Genomic DNA, 19,352 nt, shown 5'->3' on the forward strand with positions numbered 1-19,352 from the left:
TACAGAAGTGTGTACATATCAATCCCAAGGTCCCAATCTATCCCTCCCTCCCACCCTTCCTCCCGGTAACCATAAGTTCATTTTCTAAGTCTGTGAGTCTGTTTCTGTTTTGTAAATAATTTCATTTGTATCATTTTTTAAAAATTCCACATGTGAGAGATATCATATGTTATTTGTCTTTGTATGACTTACTTTACTTAGTATGATAATCTCCATGTCCATCCATGTTGCTGCAAATGGCATAATTTCATTCATTTTAATGCCTGAGTAATATTCCAATGTATATATGCACCATATCTTCTTTATCCATTCATGTGTCGATGGACATTTAGGTTGCTTCCATGTCTTGGCTATTGTAAACAGCACTGCAATGAATATTGAGGTGCATGTATCCTTTCTTTTCTTAAAATTTTTATTGGAGTATAGTTGATTTACAATGTTGTGTTAGTTTCTGATGTACAGCAAAGTAAATCAGTTATACATATACATATATCCACTCTTTTTTAGATTCTTTCCCCGTATAGGTCATTACAGAGTATTGAGTAGAGTTCCCTGTGCTATACAGTAGCACCTTATTAGTTACCTATTTTATATATAGTAGTATGTATATGTCAATACCAATCTCCCAATTTATCCCTCCCCCGTTGTTTCCCCTGGTAACCATAAGTTTGTTTTCTACATCTGTGACTCTATTTCTGTTTTGTAAATAGGTTCATTTGTAGCCGTTTTTCAGATTACACATTATAAATAATATCATATGATATTTGTCTTTCTCTGACTTAATTCAGTTAGTATGATAATCTCTAGGCCCATCCATGTTGTGGCAAATGGCATTATTTCATTCTTTTTTATGGCTAATATTCCATTGTATATAAGTACCACATCTTTATCCACTCATCTGTCCATGGACATTTATGTTGCTTCAATGTCTTGGCTATTGTAAATAGTGTTGCTATGTACATTGGAGTGCATTTATCTTTTTGAATTAGAATTTTCTCCAGATATATGTCCAGAAGTGGGATTGCTGGATCATATGGTGGTTCTGTTTTCAGTTTCTTAAGGATCCTGAATACTGTTCTCCATAGTGGCTGTCCCAATTTACATTCCCACCAACAGTGTAGGAGGGTTCCCTTTTCTCCACATCCTCTCCAGCATTTATTGTCTGTAGACTTTTTGGGATGGCCATTCTGACTGGTGTGAGGTGATATCTCATTGTAGTTTTGATTTACATTTCTCTAATAATTAGCTATGTTGAGCACCTTTTCATGTGCTTCTTGGCCATCTGTACGTCTTCTTTGGAGAAATGTCTATTTAGGTCTTCTGTCCATTTTTTGATTGAATTGTTTGTTTTTTTGATATTAAGACACATGAGCTGTTTGTAAATTTTGGAGATTAATCCCTTGTCAATCGTATTGTTTGCAAATATTTTCTCCCATTCTGTGGGTTGTCTTTTGGTTTCTGTGGGTCGTCATTTTGTTTATGGTTTCCTTTGCTGTGCAAAAGCTTTTGAGTTTAATTAGGTCCCATTTGTTTATTTTTGTTTTTATTTCCATTACTCTCGGAGATGGATTGAAAAATATATTGTTGAGATTTATGTCAAAGAGTGTTCTGCCTATATTTTCCTCTAAGAGCTCTATAGTATCCAATGTTACATTAGGATTTAATCGATTTTGAGTTTACTTTTGTGTATGGTGTTAAAGACTGTTCTCATTTCATATTTTTACATGTAGCTGTCCAGTTTTCTCCGCATCATTTATTGAAGAGACTGTATTTCCTCCATTGTATAATCTTGCCTCCTTTGGTGTAGATTAATTGACCATAGGTGCATTAATTGACCATAGGTGCATGCACCTATGCTTTCATGCATAGGTGCATGAAATTTCTGGGATTTCTATCCTGTTCCATTGATCTATATGTCTGTTTTTGTGCCAGTACCATACTGTTTTGATGATTGTAACTTTGTAGTATAGTCTGAAGTCAGGGATCCTAATTCCTCTAGCTCTGCCCTTCTTTCTGAAGATTACTTTAGCTATTCAGGGTCTTTCGTGTATCCACATAAATTTTAAAATTTGTCCTAGTTCTGTGAAAAATGCCATTGGTAATTTGATAGAGATTGCATTGAATCTGTAGATTGCCTTGGGTAGTATAGTCATTTTGGCAATATTGTTCTTCCAATCCAAGAACATGGTATATCTTTCCATCAGTTTATGTCATCTTTGATTTCTTTCATCAGCATCTTATCCTTTTTGGAGTACAGGTTTTTATCTCCTTAGGTAGGTTTATTCCTAAGTATTTTATTCTTTTTGATGTGATGGTAAGTGGGATTGTCTCTTTAATTTATCTTTCTGATCTTTAGTTGTTAGTATATAGAAATGCAAAAGATTACGGTGTATTTAATTTGTATCCTGCAACTTTACAAAACTCATTGGTAAGCTCAAGTAGTTTTCTGCTAGCATTTTTAGGATTTTCTATGTATAGTATCATGTCATCTGCCAACAGTGACAGTTTTACTTCTTCTTTTCCAATTTGGATTCCTTACATTTCTTTTTCTTCTCTGACTGCTGTGGCTAAAATTTCCAAAGCTATGTTGAATAGAAGAGTCAAGAGTGGACATCCTTGTCTTGTTCCTGATCTTAGAGGAAATGCTTTCAGCTTTTCATCAATAACTATGATGTTAGCTATAATTTTGTCATAAATGGCCTTTATTATGTTGAGGTATGTTCCCTCTATGCCCACTTTCTGAAGAGTTTTTATCATAAATGGGCATTGAATTTTGTCAAAAGCTTTTTCTACATCTATTGAGATGATCATATGTTTTTTATTCAATTTGTTAATATGGTGTAACACACTGATTTGCATATTGAAAAATCCTTGCATCCCTGGGATAAATCCCACTTGATCATGGTGTATAATCCTTTTAATGTATTGTTGGATTCAGTTTGCTAGTATTTTGTGGAGGATTTTTGCGTCTATGTTCATCAGTGATATTTGCCTGGAATATTCTTTTTTTTTGTGGTATCTTTGTCTTGTTTTGGTATCAGGGTGACAGTGGCCTCATGGAATGAGTTTGGGAGTATTCCTTCCTCTGAGATTTTTTGGAATAGTTTCAGAAGGATAGGTGTTAACTCTTCTCTAAAGGTTTGATATCAATAGAATTCGCCTGTGAAGCCATCTGTTCCTGGGCTTTTGTTTTTTGGGAATTTTATAACCACACTTTCAATTTCAGTACTTGTGATTGGTCTGTTCATATTTTCTATTTCTTCTTGGTTCAGTCTTAGGAGATTGTACCTTTCTAACAATTTGTTCATTTCTTCTAGGTTGTCCATTTTACTGCATATAGTTGCCTGTAGTAGTCTCTTATGATCCTTTATATTTCTGTGGTGTCCATTGAACTTCTCCTTCTTCATTTCTAATTTTATTGCTTTGAGCACTCTCCCTCTTTTTCTTGATGAGTCTGGCTAAAAGTTTATTAATTTTGTTTACCTTTTCAAAGAATCAGCTGTTAATTTCATTGATCTTTTCTATTATTTTCTTTGTCTCCATTCCATTTATTTCTGCTCTGATCTTTAAGATTTCTTTTCTTCTACTAACTTTGAGTTTTGTTTGTTCTTCTTTCTCTAGTTGCTTTAGGTGTAAGGTTAGGTTGTTTATTTTATTTGTGATCCTTCTTGTTTTCTGAGGTAAGATTGTATTGCTTTAAACTTCCCTTTTAGAGCTGTTTTGCTGCATCCTATAGGTTTTGGATCATCATGTTTTCATTTTCATTTGTCTCTAGATATTTTTTTGATTTCCTCTTTGATTTTTCAGTGATCCATTTGTTGTTTAGTAGCATACTGTTTAACCTCCATGTGTTTGTGTTTTTTACAGTTTTTTTCTTGTAGTTGATTTCTAATCTCATAGTGTTTTGGTCAGAAAATATGCTTGATATGATTTCAACTTTCTTAAATTTACTGAGGCTCAGTTTGTCTCCCAGCATGTGATAAATCCTGGAGTATATTTCATGTGCACTTCAGAAGAATGTGTATTCTGTTGCTTTTGAATGGAATGCTCTATAAATATCAACAAAGCCCATCTGATCTAATGTGTCATTTAAGGTCTATGTTTCCTTGTTAATTTTCTGTCTGGATGATCTTTCCATTAATGAAAGTGGGTGTTAAAGTCCTCCACTAAATTGTGTTACTGTCGATTTCTCCTCTTATGGTTGTTAGCATTTGCCTTATATAATGAGGTGCTCCTATGTTGGGTGCATATGTATTTACAACTGTTATATCTTCTTCTTGGATTGATGCCTTGATCATTATGTAGTGTCCTTCTTTGTCTCTTGTAGCAGTCTTTATTTTAATGTCTATTTTTTCTTATAGGAACATTGCAACTCCAGCTTTCTTTTGATTTCCGTTAGCATGGAATATATTTTTTCATCCCCTCACTTTCAGTCTGTATGTGTCCCTAGATCTGAAGTGAGTTTCTTGTAGACAGGATATATATGGGTCTTGTTTTTGTATCCATTCAGCCTGTCTATGTCTTTTGGTTGGAGCACTTAAACTATTTACATGTAAGATGATTATTATGTATGTTCTTATTGGATTTTGTTACTTGTTTTGGATTTGTTTTTGTAGGTCCTTTTTCTTCCCTTCCTCTTTTGTTCTCTTCTCTTGTGATTTGATGACAAACTTTAGTTTTGTGTTTGCATTCCTTTTTGTGTGTGTGTGTGTATCTATTGTAGACTTTCAGTTTGTGGTTACCATGAGGTTTTAACATAGCAGTCTACATATAAACAAGGATGTTTTAGTTGCTGGGCTTTTAATTTCAAATGCATTTCCAGTATCCTGCATTTGTGCTCTCCTCTTCTCACACTTGCTGGTTTTGATATCGTATTTGTGTGCAGGTGATTTCCTATCTTTACTGTATGTTTGCCTTCAATGGTGAGCTTTTTCATTTGTAATTTTCTTGTTTCTAGTTGTGGCCTTTTCTTCTCCGCCTAGAGAAGTTCCTTTAGCATTTATTGAAAACTGGTCTGGTGGTGCTGAATTCTCTTGTCTTTTGCTTGTCTGTAAAGCTTTTGATTTCTCCATTGAATCTGAACAAGAGCCTTGCTGGGTAGAGTATTCTTGCTTTTAGGTACTTCCCCTTTATCACTTTAAATATTTTGTGCCATTCCCTCTGGCCTGCAGAGTTTCTGCTGAGAAATCAGCTGATAACCTTATGGGAGTTACCTTGTTTGTTATTTGTTGCTTTTCCCTTGTTGCTTTTAATATTTTTCTTTAATATTTTCTCAATGTCATTACTATGTGCCTCAATGTGTTCCTTCTTGGGTTTATCCTGTATGGGACTCTCTGCACTTCCTGGACTTTGGTGACTGTTTCCATTCCCAGTTTAGGGAAGTTTTCAGCTAATATCTCTTCAAATCTTTTCTCAGGTTCTTTCTCTTTCTCTTCTCCTTCTGGGACTGGTGCACTTTATGTTGTCCCAGAGGTCTCAGATTTTTCTCATTTCTTTTCATTCTTTTTTCTTTATTCTGTTCCGTGGCAGTGATTTCCATCATTCTGTCTTCCAGGTCACTTATCCGTTCTTCTGCCTCGGTTATTCTGCTGTTGATTCCTTCTAGTGTATTTTTCATCTCAGTTCTTTTATCATTCATCTCTGTTTGTTTGTTCTTTACTTCTTCTAGGTCTTTGTTAAACATTTCTTGCATCTTCTCGATCTTTGCCTCCATTCTTTTTCCGAGATCCTGTTTCATCTTTCATCTTCACTATCATTATTCTGAATTATTTTTCCAGCAGGTTGCCTGTCTCCACTTTACTTAGTTGTTCTTCTGGGGTTTAACTTGATCCTTCATCTGGGACATATTCTTCTGCCATCTCATTTTGTCTAACTTTCTCTAATTGCAGTTTTCATTCCTCAGACTTCAGTGTTTTAGTTCTTCCTGCTTCTACTATCTGCCCCCTGGTGGATGAGGCTTTCTAAGAGGCTTGTGCAGGCTTCCTGCTGGGAGGGAGTAGTACCTGCCCACTGGTGAGTGGAGCTGGGTCTTGTCTTTCTGGTGGGCAGGGTTGTTGCAGGGAGTGTGTTTATCAGGCAGCTGTTTATTCAGGAAGACTTTAAGCAGCCTGTCTGCTGATGGGTGAGGCTGTGTTCCTGCCCTCTTGGTTGTTTGCCCTAAGGTATCCCTGCACTGGAGCCTACAGGCTGTTGGGTGGGGCCAGGTCTTGGTGAGAAAATGGCTGCCTCCAAGAGGTCTCATGCCAATGAGTACTCACCAGAACAGCTGTAACAAGTGTCCTTGTCCCTGCAGGGAGCGAAAGCCATCCCCCAACCTCCCGCCTTCAAAGGAGACCGTCCAATACTAGCAGGTAAGTCTGGCTCAGTCTCTTATGAGGTCACTGTTTTTTTCCCCCTGGTCCTGGTGTGCACAAGACCCTGTGTGCACCTTCCAAGAGTGGAATTTCTGTTTCCCCCAGTCCTTTGGAATTCCTGAGATCAAATCCCACTGGCCTTCCCAGCCAGATTCTCTGGGGGCTCCTCCTACCAATGCCAGACCCTCAGGCTGGGGAGCCTCCTGTGGGGGTCAGAACTTTCACTCTTGTGGGAGATCTTCTGTGATCTAATTGTTTTCCAGTTTATGGGTTGCCCACCCAGCATGCATGGGTAGGATTTTATCAAGATTGCACCCTCTTACCATCTCATTTTGGTTTCTTCTTTGTCTTTGGATGCAGGGTATCTTTTTTAGTAGGTGTCAGCATTTTTTTGTCTGTGGTTGTTCAGCAGTTAGTTGTGATTTTGTGTTTCCATAAGAAGGGGTGAGCCCACTTCTTTCTACTCCTCCATCTTGTCTCCTCCTGCATTAAAGAATGAATAAATGAAAGAATGAATAAATGAATGGTATTCTGAATTTCTGTAATCTTCTCTAATGTGATTTCACCACCTTTCCACCTCAGTCATCCACTGACAGCTGTACATTGTTATCATTTAATGCAATGCATGATCCTGGAATGGATCAGTTCTGGAGGCTTGGAAGTACAAATACAATGTGCCAGCAGATTCAGTGTCCGATGAGAGCTTTCTGATTCAGTCTTCTCCTAATTATGTTTAGTTCTGTTCAGTCTTTTACTTGAACTTATTTTATCCTTTTCATCAGTAGGCTATTTAATTCCCTTCCTTTAATGGGCATATTCAGATAAACACATTCTCCACCACTGATTTCTAGTACTTCATCAAAAGCCATGTCCTTTTATTTTAGGGTGCATAGCCATACTATATTTGTTCTGGTTGCATTTCAGGTGTGGCCTTGTGATTGAATCCAGGCCAGTGCATTTGAGAAGAAATGATAAGTGCTATTTCCACAGTGGAACACAAAAATCTCCCATGAACTTTCATTCTTTCTCTTCCCTCTTCCTGCAGCTAGAAACTGACTTGGCAACTTAGGCTTGATTATGCTAATAAGAACAGGCTGACATTGGAAACCAATGCTGAAGATAGCAAAATGTCTAGCAAACTGAGTGACTGAAAGATTTTGTCTGGAGAACAGCCCACCGTGACCTGCATACCTGCACAGATGTTCTATTATAAGCCACTGAAATTTTAGTCTCTACTCATTACCACAGCCTTGACTAAACAGCTAATGCAGTATCTGTGAGATTCTTGGAAAACTGATGGTTTATAAATTGTGTCTGCTTAAGGATTTTATATTCTTTACCTCTTCAGTCTTCAAGGTTTTGTGATTTTGTGAGGAACAGTGATTAGTTGATTTCTTTCTCCTGTCTGAATGATTGTTTTACCACAGAATAACACACTAATTGGTGGGAAGTTCAACTCAAACCACAAATACAACAAATGGACAACAGCTTTTGAATATCTGAAAATTAAGCCTTTTCCTTTGGGGAAAAAGAGCCTAATTTGTATTCAATTATCTAATTAATGGTTGCAAATCACCCCTGCTTGAAATGGTAACAATAAGGAGAACCCACTGTATATTAAGATAAAAAACATAGCTAATTTTCATTTCATTGGATTTCTCAATAATCCCCTGAGATCTGATTAAGTAATCATATAGACCTTAGCACTGCTTGTAAGTATTCAACAGCATTTGAAATACTTTGTCATCCAGAAGTTAATAATTTATTATTAGTATTCAATCTTCATTTATCAAATCATTAATGTAGAGGGAATAACATATCGTAAAAGACTCTTTTTCATGAACCATTCATAGAAAGTAAGTAAATTGGAATCATATACCTGTTGAGTGATGCTGGATACAGATATATTTCTGAAAGGGCCAATAGATTCTTTTGTTAGTCTATGACATTGAGAGCTGAGTGATGGACATCTGTTTCTTGAAGCTTTGTTTTGATCCTGTCATAAATGTACATGTATGTGTGTGTGTCAGTGAAAGATATACAAGTTTTAGATTAAATCAGTGCCTTTATATTACACATAAAACTGCTAAATGTTACCATTAGGTTTCCAAGTTGCTTTAAACATTTCATTGATCAATTCTGTAGAACATTTTTCCCCCCAGAAAAATTTTACATTGCAATCAAAGATAAAATATTAATTTTTGGATTGGATAAACTGTTTCAGTGCATTTTTGTGTTAAATATCTAGTTTGTGTCTTGCTTTCTATTGCATATATGATAATAATAACAGTTAATGCTCACTCAAGGGCTTACTACATGCCATGCGCTGTTGTATGTGCAATACATGTGCTAACTTATATTATACCCTCTGACTCTATGAGTCTACCCATTTTGAAAATGAGGAAATGGGCTTTTAGAGAGGTGAAATATCTTGCTTAAGGTCACACAGCTAGAAGTGACCATTGTGATTTGAAGTCAGTTGTGCTGACTCTAGAATCCAGTGTGCATCTTGCCCATATTTCTATTAGTAAACATCTAGGTAAACTTTGAGATATATTTCAGTTTTTTTCCCCCCAAATGTATTCAATATTATAAAAGGGTCAAAGTAAAATATTAAGCCAGCTTTATTTCACTGCACAAATATTTTACTAGAAAATGTATAGAGGAGATTACAGATGGTTAATTTCATCTGAAGAGGCTTAAGAATATTGTTTGTTCATCTCAAACTTCTGCTCAAAATCAAGTACAAATAATGGAAGCCATGAGAGTTCTACGATATTTGTTTTAAAAAATTGACTAGACTATTTTCACAAATCAATATAAAAGCAGTCTTGGTCCTGATTTTATCCCCTCATTTTCCTACTCTTTACTTCTTTTTTAAGAGTACAATTTTTTGTTTGTTTGTTGTTTGTTTGTTTGTTTTTGACACATCAGTCAGACACGTTCATTTCTTGCTCTGTCACTTAATACTTTTGACACATAGCATGATATAAAAACTCTTGCCTTCTTTTTTCTCTTGCTAATAAGCTGGTAATTCCAAATGGTAATGGTAATATTGTTTACCTCATAGAATTCAGAGGGATTAAATAAGCTTTTCAGGTAAGTCATATTGCATATTGTCAGGAACAAAATAGAGACACAGATAAATGATATTTAATGATAACAATAATAGTAATAACAATGTAAAATTATATACAATTAAGGTTTATCTTCTTATGGTTTAACTGTGAAAATAAATCACTAAAATTAAAATAACAATGCATTTAAATTACCATTACAGCCTTTATAAATTACAACTTAAAAACAGAATAATTGGTTTCATGCTACTTTTATTGCTTTTAATCCAGCTAAAGCCTCAGAATGAGAAATACAACTCCTCCTGACCACTAAAGACTATGATATTTCCTTGAATTCTTACTGAGCCTTTAATTATGAGAGAGAGCAAAAACAGTCCAAGAGCTACAGTACTGACTACTACCATAGCTACTAGAGAGAAAGACATTAGGCCTGAGTAAATATAGCAGAGAGTGGTTGCTGAGCTCACCAAGAGCGCCAGAGAAATACTCTCCTTAGAAGACACCACATCAGAAGACAAGGGGGGGCCTCAATAAACACATTTTGTAGTCAACCCTTTGAAATCTCTTAGACAGCTTGAAAGTAAAACATTCCAGGACCCACTGCAACCTAACTATAGTGTGAAGTTGTTAGCCATATTAGGAGTAGTTTTAAATGTTCTATAGTACACCACTATGACACGGTTATAAGATTTATTTATTTTTCAGTCAGATTTATGTCAAGCTATTACTCTGGAAAGATCAATTTACCTCCACTTAATTTATACACTATTGATATTTATTCAGCCTCAGTATTATTTGACATGTTCATATTGCTTTTCCCTCAAATAAATTCAAAAAGACTTATCCCTACAATATTTTCTTTCAAACATTTTATAATTTTTTCTAGTACACTATTAGTGATTGGGTAAATAATGTGATTTCTTTTGTCTGATATGAAGAAATTATTTATATATTACCTCTTTTATATTTTAATGAAATCAACTTTGAACCATATTAATATATTATTACATGTTAATTAGTTATAACTCATTCCTGTCATTTGTGTTGGCACATCATACTGTTTGGTTCCATTGAGCAGCCAAGAAGTGGTAACTCCATGTTCATTTATCTCAATGTCTGTTTGAAATAAACATAACTACTGGATGTGTATACTTATCCTGTTTCAATACAATCTTCAGAAGGATCTTTGGGGAAGATATCTAGATAATGCCATCCATTCTGTTAGTCCTGGGTTTCCTCTCTTTTCTTAGATCTCTGTTCTACTTTTCCAGATAACACACAGTTATTTTGGGGCATACTTCCTCATTTATTTTGCTCAATGAGCATTATTTTCTTATTTTTAATCATCCAAATATTAATGTTTATTCTCTGGCACTCAATTTTGGTATATTTGACATTCTATTTATAAAACAAGACTGATCTGCAATATTTGTTGCCTATGTTTTTACTAAAAATGGTTACTTCCTTGTTTAAGTGCCAAGTTTTTGCTTCATGTGAATCTCTTTTGTTTTCACAAATATATTGAATTGCTTTTCTTTTACTTGAAACCCAGTCTATGTAAACATAATCTGAAATAATGCAGGCAGAAGAAAAAATTAAAATCAAGTTTTCTATAGTTTTAATATATTCTTGTATGCATATTTCCAACTTTTCAAATTAGTTTTTACCTCAACTTCGTTTGGGCTTTAGAAGATGGAGTGGAAATCAAATGTCTGAATACAGCTCTTCTACTCACTGAAGTTAACAGTCTTTTAGCTTCATAGAAGAAAGAGTAAAGAATAAACGTATGGATAGTTTGTACTATAAAGCAGGGGTTCCCAACTCCCAGGCCATGGACTGCTACCAGTCTGTAGCATGTTAGGAACTGGGCTGTGCAGCAGGAGGTGAGCAGCAGGCGAGCTGACGAAGCTTCATCTGTATTTACAGCCTCTCCCCATCGCTCGCATTACTGCCTGAGCTCCGCTTCTTGTCAGATCAGCAGCAGCATTAGGTTCTCATAGGAGCTCGAGCCCTACTGTGAACTACGCATGTGAGGGATCTAGGTTGCGCGCTTCTTATGAGAATCTAATGCCTGATGATCTGAGATGGAGCTGAGGCAGTGATGCTAGCACTGGGGAGCGGCTGCAAATACAGATTATCATTAGCAGAGAGGTTTGACTGCACAGAGACTATAATAAATCAATTGCTTGCAGACTCATATCAAAACCCTATCAGTGAGCAGCAAGTGAAAACAAGCTCAGGGGTCCCACTGATTCTGCATTATGGTGAGTTGTATAATTATTTCACTATATATTACAATGTAATTATAATAGAAATAAAGTGCACAGTAAATGTAATGCACTTGAGTCATCCTGAAACCATCCCCTCCACCCCCGGTCCATGGAAAATTGTCTTCTGCGAAGCCGGTCCCTTGTGCCAAGAAAGGTTGGAGACTGTTGTTATAAAATCTAAATATGTTCCAAATTGTTGGTCTTCTCAAACATTTCTCTAACGTTGCACACTTCTGCTTAACCTAACTTGTATGTTATTGATAGAGAGTATACTAAAAATTTAACTTTAAAATTTAGCCTTCTGTGTAGCAAGGGATAGATTTCTCACAGATTAATTCATATGATGTGGTAGGGTTATTAATTAAATGGTATCCATGACAATTAGGAAAGTATATTTTCATATAAACCCGGAAGAGTAAGTTACATGGATCTAGGCAGACAGTCGTTATAACTGAAAAATTACTTTGGATTCAACAAAGCTGTGTGAACTTTGTGACCTGTTTGCAGATCCACTATTATTATAACTCTGCTGCTCTCAGTATGAAAGTTAGAAATGGCTGGGGAATGTATAAATATTGCTATGGATAGAAGTACAAAGGGAATATGTGTAATAACTATATTCACACAAATTTACAATATTTGGAAAGAGAAGAAGGAGAAAGAGAAAAAAAACAAGAAATGTTTAGGAACAAAAGTGACTAGTCCATGCTGTGTTTTTTTCTCCATTGTCCAACCCTGAAAATGAAGTCCAATTTAAATATACTTTATTATCTATTTAAAATGTACAATTATAATTTAAGTATATATGCAAACTTGTCTTTACCTAAATAAGCTATGTTGCCAAAATCTTAATGTTTATAAATTTCAGAGTTTTAAACTACTCTTCCTAACTTAATACTCAAATTCCTGGTATATTCTTTAAAATAACAAAATGGTAAAACTTCCATTCAAGGAGCAAGCCTTCCATTTGTGACCCACAAACTGTCACAGAGTCATCTATAATAGGTACTGGTGAAGAATTTTTATTATTGTTCTGTCCTGTTAGTCATTAATGGCAGCCACCTCTGCTGAAAGAGGCAGTAAATAAAAGCATTTGTGAAAAGGAGGGGTTGATAAATGATCAATTTACAGTTACCGACTTGGTTTTCATTTCACCTGAAGTAAGTAATAGGAATAGTAATAGACAGCAAGAACCATTTTTAGAGTTAGTGTTTCAGTCTTATACCCTGCTGCTTACTATTTGTAGTACAAGCAAAAATGGAGGAAAACTTGGATAACAGGTTTACTACATATCCCATATGTTGCAAAAACAAATGACAACCAAAGTATTTCAACCTGTTGATTGACCTAGCAAAATATGAATAAGTCGAGTCACATCTATATTAAGACTTTCTTAAATCAGAATAATGTCAAACATGTCTTTTTTTTTTTAACATCTTTATTGGAGTATAATTGCTTTAAAATGGTGTGTTAGTTTCTGCTTTATAACAAAGTGAATCAGTTATACGTATACATATGTACCCATATCTCTTCCCTCTTGCGTCTCCCTCCCTCCCACCCTCCCTACCCCACCCCTCTAGGTGGTCACAAAGCACCGAGCTGATCTCCCTGTGCTATGCTGTTGCTTCCCACTAACTATTTTACGTTTGGTAGTGTATATACGTCCATACCACTCTCTTACTTTGTCCCAGCTTACCCTTCCCCCTCCCCGTATCCTCAAGTCCATTCTCTAGTAGGTCTGCGTCTTTATTCTCGTCTTGCCCCTAGGTTCTTCAAGACCATTTTTTTTTTTTTTTTTAGATTCCATATATATGTGTTAGCATACGGTATTTGTTTTTCTCTTTCTGACTTACTTCACTCTGTATGACAGACTCTAGGTCCATCCACCTCACAAACATCTCTTTGATTAAAAAGTATTCATTTTCTAATATGTTACGCTTGATTAATTATGACTTGGTTATACTCCAGAGGAGAAAAGTCAAAACGCCATATCCAAAACCCTCTCAGATAGAATAGAGCAGTGGTCCCCACTGTTTTTGGCACCAGGGACTGGTTTCATGAAAGACAATTTTTCTGTGGACTGGGGAGGGGCGACGATGGTTCAGGTGGTAATGTGAGTGATGGGGAGTGATGGGGAGTGGCAAGGGGAGCGGCAGATGAAGCTTTGCTCGCTCACCCGCCACTCACCTCCTGCTGTGTGGCCTGGTTCCTAACAGGCCATGGGCTGGTACCAGTCTGTGACCAGGGTGGGCAGGGACCCCTGTAACAGAGCATATTTTGATAAAGGAAAGAAATAAGGTTGCAACTTGAGTTTATTTTTAGTGACTTGTAGTTTTCTGTTTTCATGCTCCTCATTAGTTATGGCATACTTCTATCTCCTCTCACTTTGCTATTCTTGGTAAATTTTCCATGCAACACATTCCAAAGCTTCACATAACCAGAGCCCATTCGAGTGTCACTTTTTCATAACTGTTTTTGAGAAACTGTAATACTTACTTTCATCCTGGAGGTGGACTCAAACAGTTAAAACATGTATACTATTGGCTAAAAATAAATCACACTAAGTGAATTCCATATGTTAATTGAGAAAAAAACCCATCATGTTATTACTTATAGCTCTCTTTTTATAAAATCACAGATTTCAGAGTTAAAAGTTCTCTCTGTAAACTTAAATCAACTGTTTGAATCTGTTCTAAATAATCTCAGTTATACACCCTCACAAATTCAGAAATTTATTTTCTAGATGAAGCTCTAACCATAATGAAACAGATAAGACAACGGGTGGGTTCAGAATACAGGTCAAATGATACAGCAAATGTCAAAAACTTTCAGCAATAATCAATGCAAGGATATTTCAGGTTCTGAGCACAGAGTTGGATACATAGATTATCAATGAATATTGATTAATTTAATGAAATAAATAAATGCAAAACTTAATCAATCCCTGGCTAAATAGAAGAGAATAAACTGAATAGAAAGATAATCATGGAGAGGATGGTGAATTGGCAGGTATACCAACTTAAGGGCAATTCTAAGCACTTAATATACTTCTCAGGACTATTCTGGTACCCTGTGTTAATAATAATTACAAGATTATAGCAATATTTAACAATGTATAAAAACAGAGCAACACAGCATTTTTGTGAAGCAAATATTAAAAAAAAAAAAACTCACCAGTTCTTTTTCATTCTTTCTCAAGCCATTTATTCAATAACAAAAAGGACAGCAGAAATCATATTTCTGGCTAATCACTCATATGTGATATCTTCTAGATCATAATGCTTTTCTCAGGTTTAATCTGGCATTATGAGTCATCCTTCAAATAAGTGGAGGTTTCCTTTAGGCCAAAACTGATGATTTTTCTAAATATTTACCTCTTAGTGTCTGGTTCCATGCAGAATATCTTAAATTTTAAGTGATATTGACTTTTTCAGTAAGTATGAAAGGTAACATTTTCCATATCTTTAACAAATAACAAGTAAGACTCCAAAGATGAAGAAACTACACAAAAACTAGATGAGTGGTGTGTGAATACATAAGCAGAGCCCCTGGAACCAAACCTGTTTAATGGAGAGAGGATAATCCTCAAGTCTGGATGTTATCTACGTACAGAATTAAAATATGTAAATAATATTGGATTTTTCCCTCAGGGAAAAAAAAAGAGGTCTTTGATTTGTTGACTTGGTGTTAAAAACAGTAGAATTATATTAGAATATGAATTGACTGCTATAATTTGGAGAGAAACACAACCTGGAACAAAAGGTACTATCCTGAGTTTATTATTACCTGACAAATGGAGATTCATTTGACAGATTCTAATCAGGATGGCCATCTTCTCTTGACAATACTGCTGAGGCTGAAGGATGACATTTTATTAAATTCAGATGTGGTGAATTTGTCGGCATTTATTTTGCTTGTATGTTCTGCAGCTTTCAGCATTATTGATCATGAAATTTTAATATAATGTTTGGAAACGTATGCCTACATTTCAAGAGCAGTCTCAGATTGATTTAGGCCTTAGCTGCCCTCAAGAGAGTAGTCAACACTATTTTGCGTATAATTCTTCTGTCCTTTTTTCTTCTTTTTCTCTCTCTTCTGATCCTCCCTCACCTAATTCCTCCTCCTTTTTACTCCTAGAAACAAAGTATGCTGGTGAATCAAAGAAAGATCCCAAATCTGGTTTGGTTTAATTTCCAATATTCAAGCTATTCTGGATACTCATATTTGAAAAGGTTTATGTAACTGACCTGTGTACAGTAACTCACTAGCATTTACCTATATTTAAACATTTGTAGGCTTGCTACTTTTCCTGGGTTTTATGTAACTTTGTCACATAACCAAATTTCTTATAAGTCAACTTATACAAATAAGAACAAAATTCTATTAACTCATTTAAGTGACTTTTTATAATTAAGTCATTTCATTTTACATCTTGGCAGAAATGGCAAATTTCAATTTCATGATTTTAGGATTTATGTAGACACTTAGTGGCCTTTTGAATGATATTTTTTCCTTTAGAGCTATGAAGTCATTTTCCTTTTTCCCCCCTCCTCCTATCCACATACTGCCTGTATTTATATTTGGGTTGGTCTTACAATAATAAGATTGAAAGTCTGTTCAGTACATTGATTTTTTTCCCCCAACAACTTGATTACTGCAATTCCCTGTTAGCTGGCCACTTTTCAACTACTATATCAAATTGCAGCATGTACAAACCTGAGCTACTAGTCTGGTTGTCTGCAACCACTTATTGGAGGCAAGCTGAATCAGCTTAATTCCTTTCCTTCAATCTCATGTAGAAAGGGTTTAACGTGGACTTTAATCTCTTTGATTTTAATAAAAATTTTTATATCTTTAACTGTAGTAAAATATTTTCAAGACCATGTCACTGTAGCAGTGAAGTAAGTTGCAAAAATCATCCCTGTCTATAAGTTAACTACAAGGGTTCTAGTGACCAAATTCAAGTTTAATAAGTATAGAGAAAACTGGTTAACAGTTGCACTGTGAATATACCACATGACAGGGACTGCTCCAAGTGAGTGGCATGTGTCAGGAGCACTGGTGTGTCTGACAAATTACCCTTCATTTCATACAATGAGTGAATAAACGGATGAAAGGAAGAAATTATGAGTAACATGCTCCAGAGAAAACTGGAATCCATTCCAAAAGAAATTTCAGAGTCTGGGTTTTGAAATATTGGCATCAGAATAAAAGGAAAATAATCTATTTGTGTGTGTGTGTGTGTGTATCTCACAGACACATAACTTTAAAAGGAAGACATTTTTGAAATAAAATAATTATCGAATGTTTATGTGATAAATTAACAGAAACAAAGGAAAAACATATTCTAAAATATTTTTGTCTAATATGCAAAATGGTTAACACATCTACCACGTACAGAAAACTCATTTTAATTTTGAAGGAAAATGTAAATTTACTATCAGATAACTAGGGAAAAATTAATTCAGGTGGCCTTGTAAGTCATAAGAAAAATGTATCTCTTAGTGAGCAAAATATACAAAGACTGACTCTTTGAGATACATTTTTATACCTAGAAAGTGAACACATTTCAAACATATAAAACCTAGTAATTCCTAAGCTGCGGCAAAATTCATACACTAACAATCTCTTTTCTGTAATTCTGAAATCCAGAAAGTCTTAGAAACCAAAGATCGATTGATCTATATATCTATTTATCTATCTATTTGGTAGCTCATTGACAACCAAATTGACTAAACTCTTGAGAGTAAAATCTGACTTCAGTGGAATGTATCTGGTTACTGGTATTTACTTATTCCAATTTGATGTGAGGTTACTTACTAGTATTTATTTACTCCACTTAGTAGGACTATTCACATGTATTGCTTCAAAAATATTAACCTATTGCATTACTTACTGCTGTCCTTGAATCCACTGGGTTGTTACATAATCTGTAGTATTTGCACCATATTACCTTTCTGAACAGATTATCTGTCTAAACAGTTCTGAATTCTGAAACACTTCCGGTTCTATGAGTTTCATATAAAGGATTGTGGACCTGTGGAGTGTTAGTGGCATTGTACAACGGTATTTTAAAAAATTCATTCAGTATTCATTCAACAAATATATATTTTGCACCTACTGCCTCCCAAGAAATGATCTAGGCACTGGAAAAACAAACAGACCTCAAATAACTTACAGGCTAAAGGAAAATAGATATATAAACAGAAATGCATTTAACTATGGCAAGTACTAGGATAGGGAAACAATAGAAGGGTTAAGAAGCCCTTAACATTGCCTGTGGGACAGCAGATGATGGGGAGGTCCCTTTCAAGTAGGGAAAATGTCTCAGGAGAACTGAAATCTAGACTGGGTCAGATGTTCTAATTGGATTTAGTAAGACCAAATATTGGGTGTTGAGGCTCAGATAAGGATAATCCAACTCCCAAGTAGATCAGTCAGGTTGGAACATAGGGAGTGAGAGAGCAAAATGATAAGGCATAAGCAAAGAGTAGGAATGTATAATTTACTCAGAAGATTCAAGAAAGCTCATGTAGGATTTTATGCAAGAGGTGACACAATTGCTTCAGCGTTATTGGATTTTTTTGCACTAAATAATTGATTGGAAGGGGATAAACCCAGAAAGTGTCAGAGATCCTGGTTGGAGATTGTTGTAGTAATAAAAATAATAATATATAGATAAAGGCCTTATTTAAGATGGTAGTCCGTGAAGTTGTCCTCCCTTAAAGAATTTTCAAATTTATGTACTCCTTGTAAGTGTTTTAAATGATCTTAACTTTTGATAGTAAGTTTAAATAGATGCAACTGATGTTGATGGTTTATATCTACAACTCTGTGCAATATATACGCATGACAAGAGGAAGGAGAAAGCCCAAAGAGATTAGGCTGGTAACTTATAAAAATATTTCTAAAATATCTTTAGTATTTTAAAATACTTTTAGTTTAAAAAGAGCATAATAAAATAAAAACTGTAAATTTGCAATTTTTTTCTCTATATTCCATTCTTTTTTTCTTTGTGACTAGGTCAGCCACCATGGCATAAAACCGTTTCTTTTTTTTTTTTTTTTTTAACTTTTTATTTTATATTAGAGTATAGCCGATTAACAATGTTGTGATAGTTTCAGGTGCACAGCAAAGCGACTCAGCCATACATATACATGTATCCATTCTCCCACAGACTCCCCTCCCATCCAGGTATGTGAAAACAGTTTCATTAATGTTGCCAAAAATGGTTTGAGGCTACTAAGTGTAAGTTCCATGAAAATATCATCTGTTTTGTTCAAATAAGACTCCTAGATTTGTTCCTCTTGCATGATATGTATTCAAATATATTTGTAGAATGCATGCATGAATAGATTAATAAATACTAAAAGTAAAGAATAGAGGAAGGGAAAATTGCTTTGTTTATAAGTCTGTTTCCAATTGTTTTTCCCAGATTTTAATCTAAAGCCAAAAAACAAATAATTTCATCATTTTGTTTGTTATTTTTTCTTCCCCTACTCTACTATTACAAGTGGAAAATTTGTTATTAATATTATACACTTAAAGCTATGTTACTGAATTACTTCTCCCAGGCTGTTGTATGTATATGATTTACTTAGCTTAAAAGTCACTATGAAATCTATTAAGTTACTCTTTCTGTGATTCTATTT

Source organism: Balaenoptera borealis (assembly GCF_965194805.1).
Source record: "Balaenoptera borealis genome assembly, chromosome: 4".
NCBI classification, from domain to species: domain Eukaryota; kingdom Metazoa; phylum Chordata; class Mammalia; order Artiodactyla; family Balaenopteridae; genus Balaenoptera; species Balaenoptera borealis.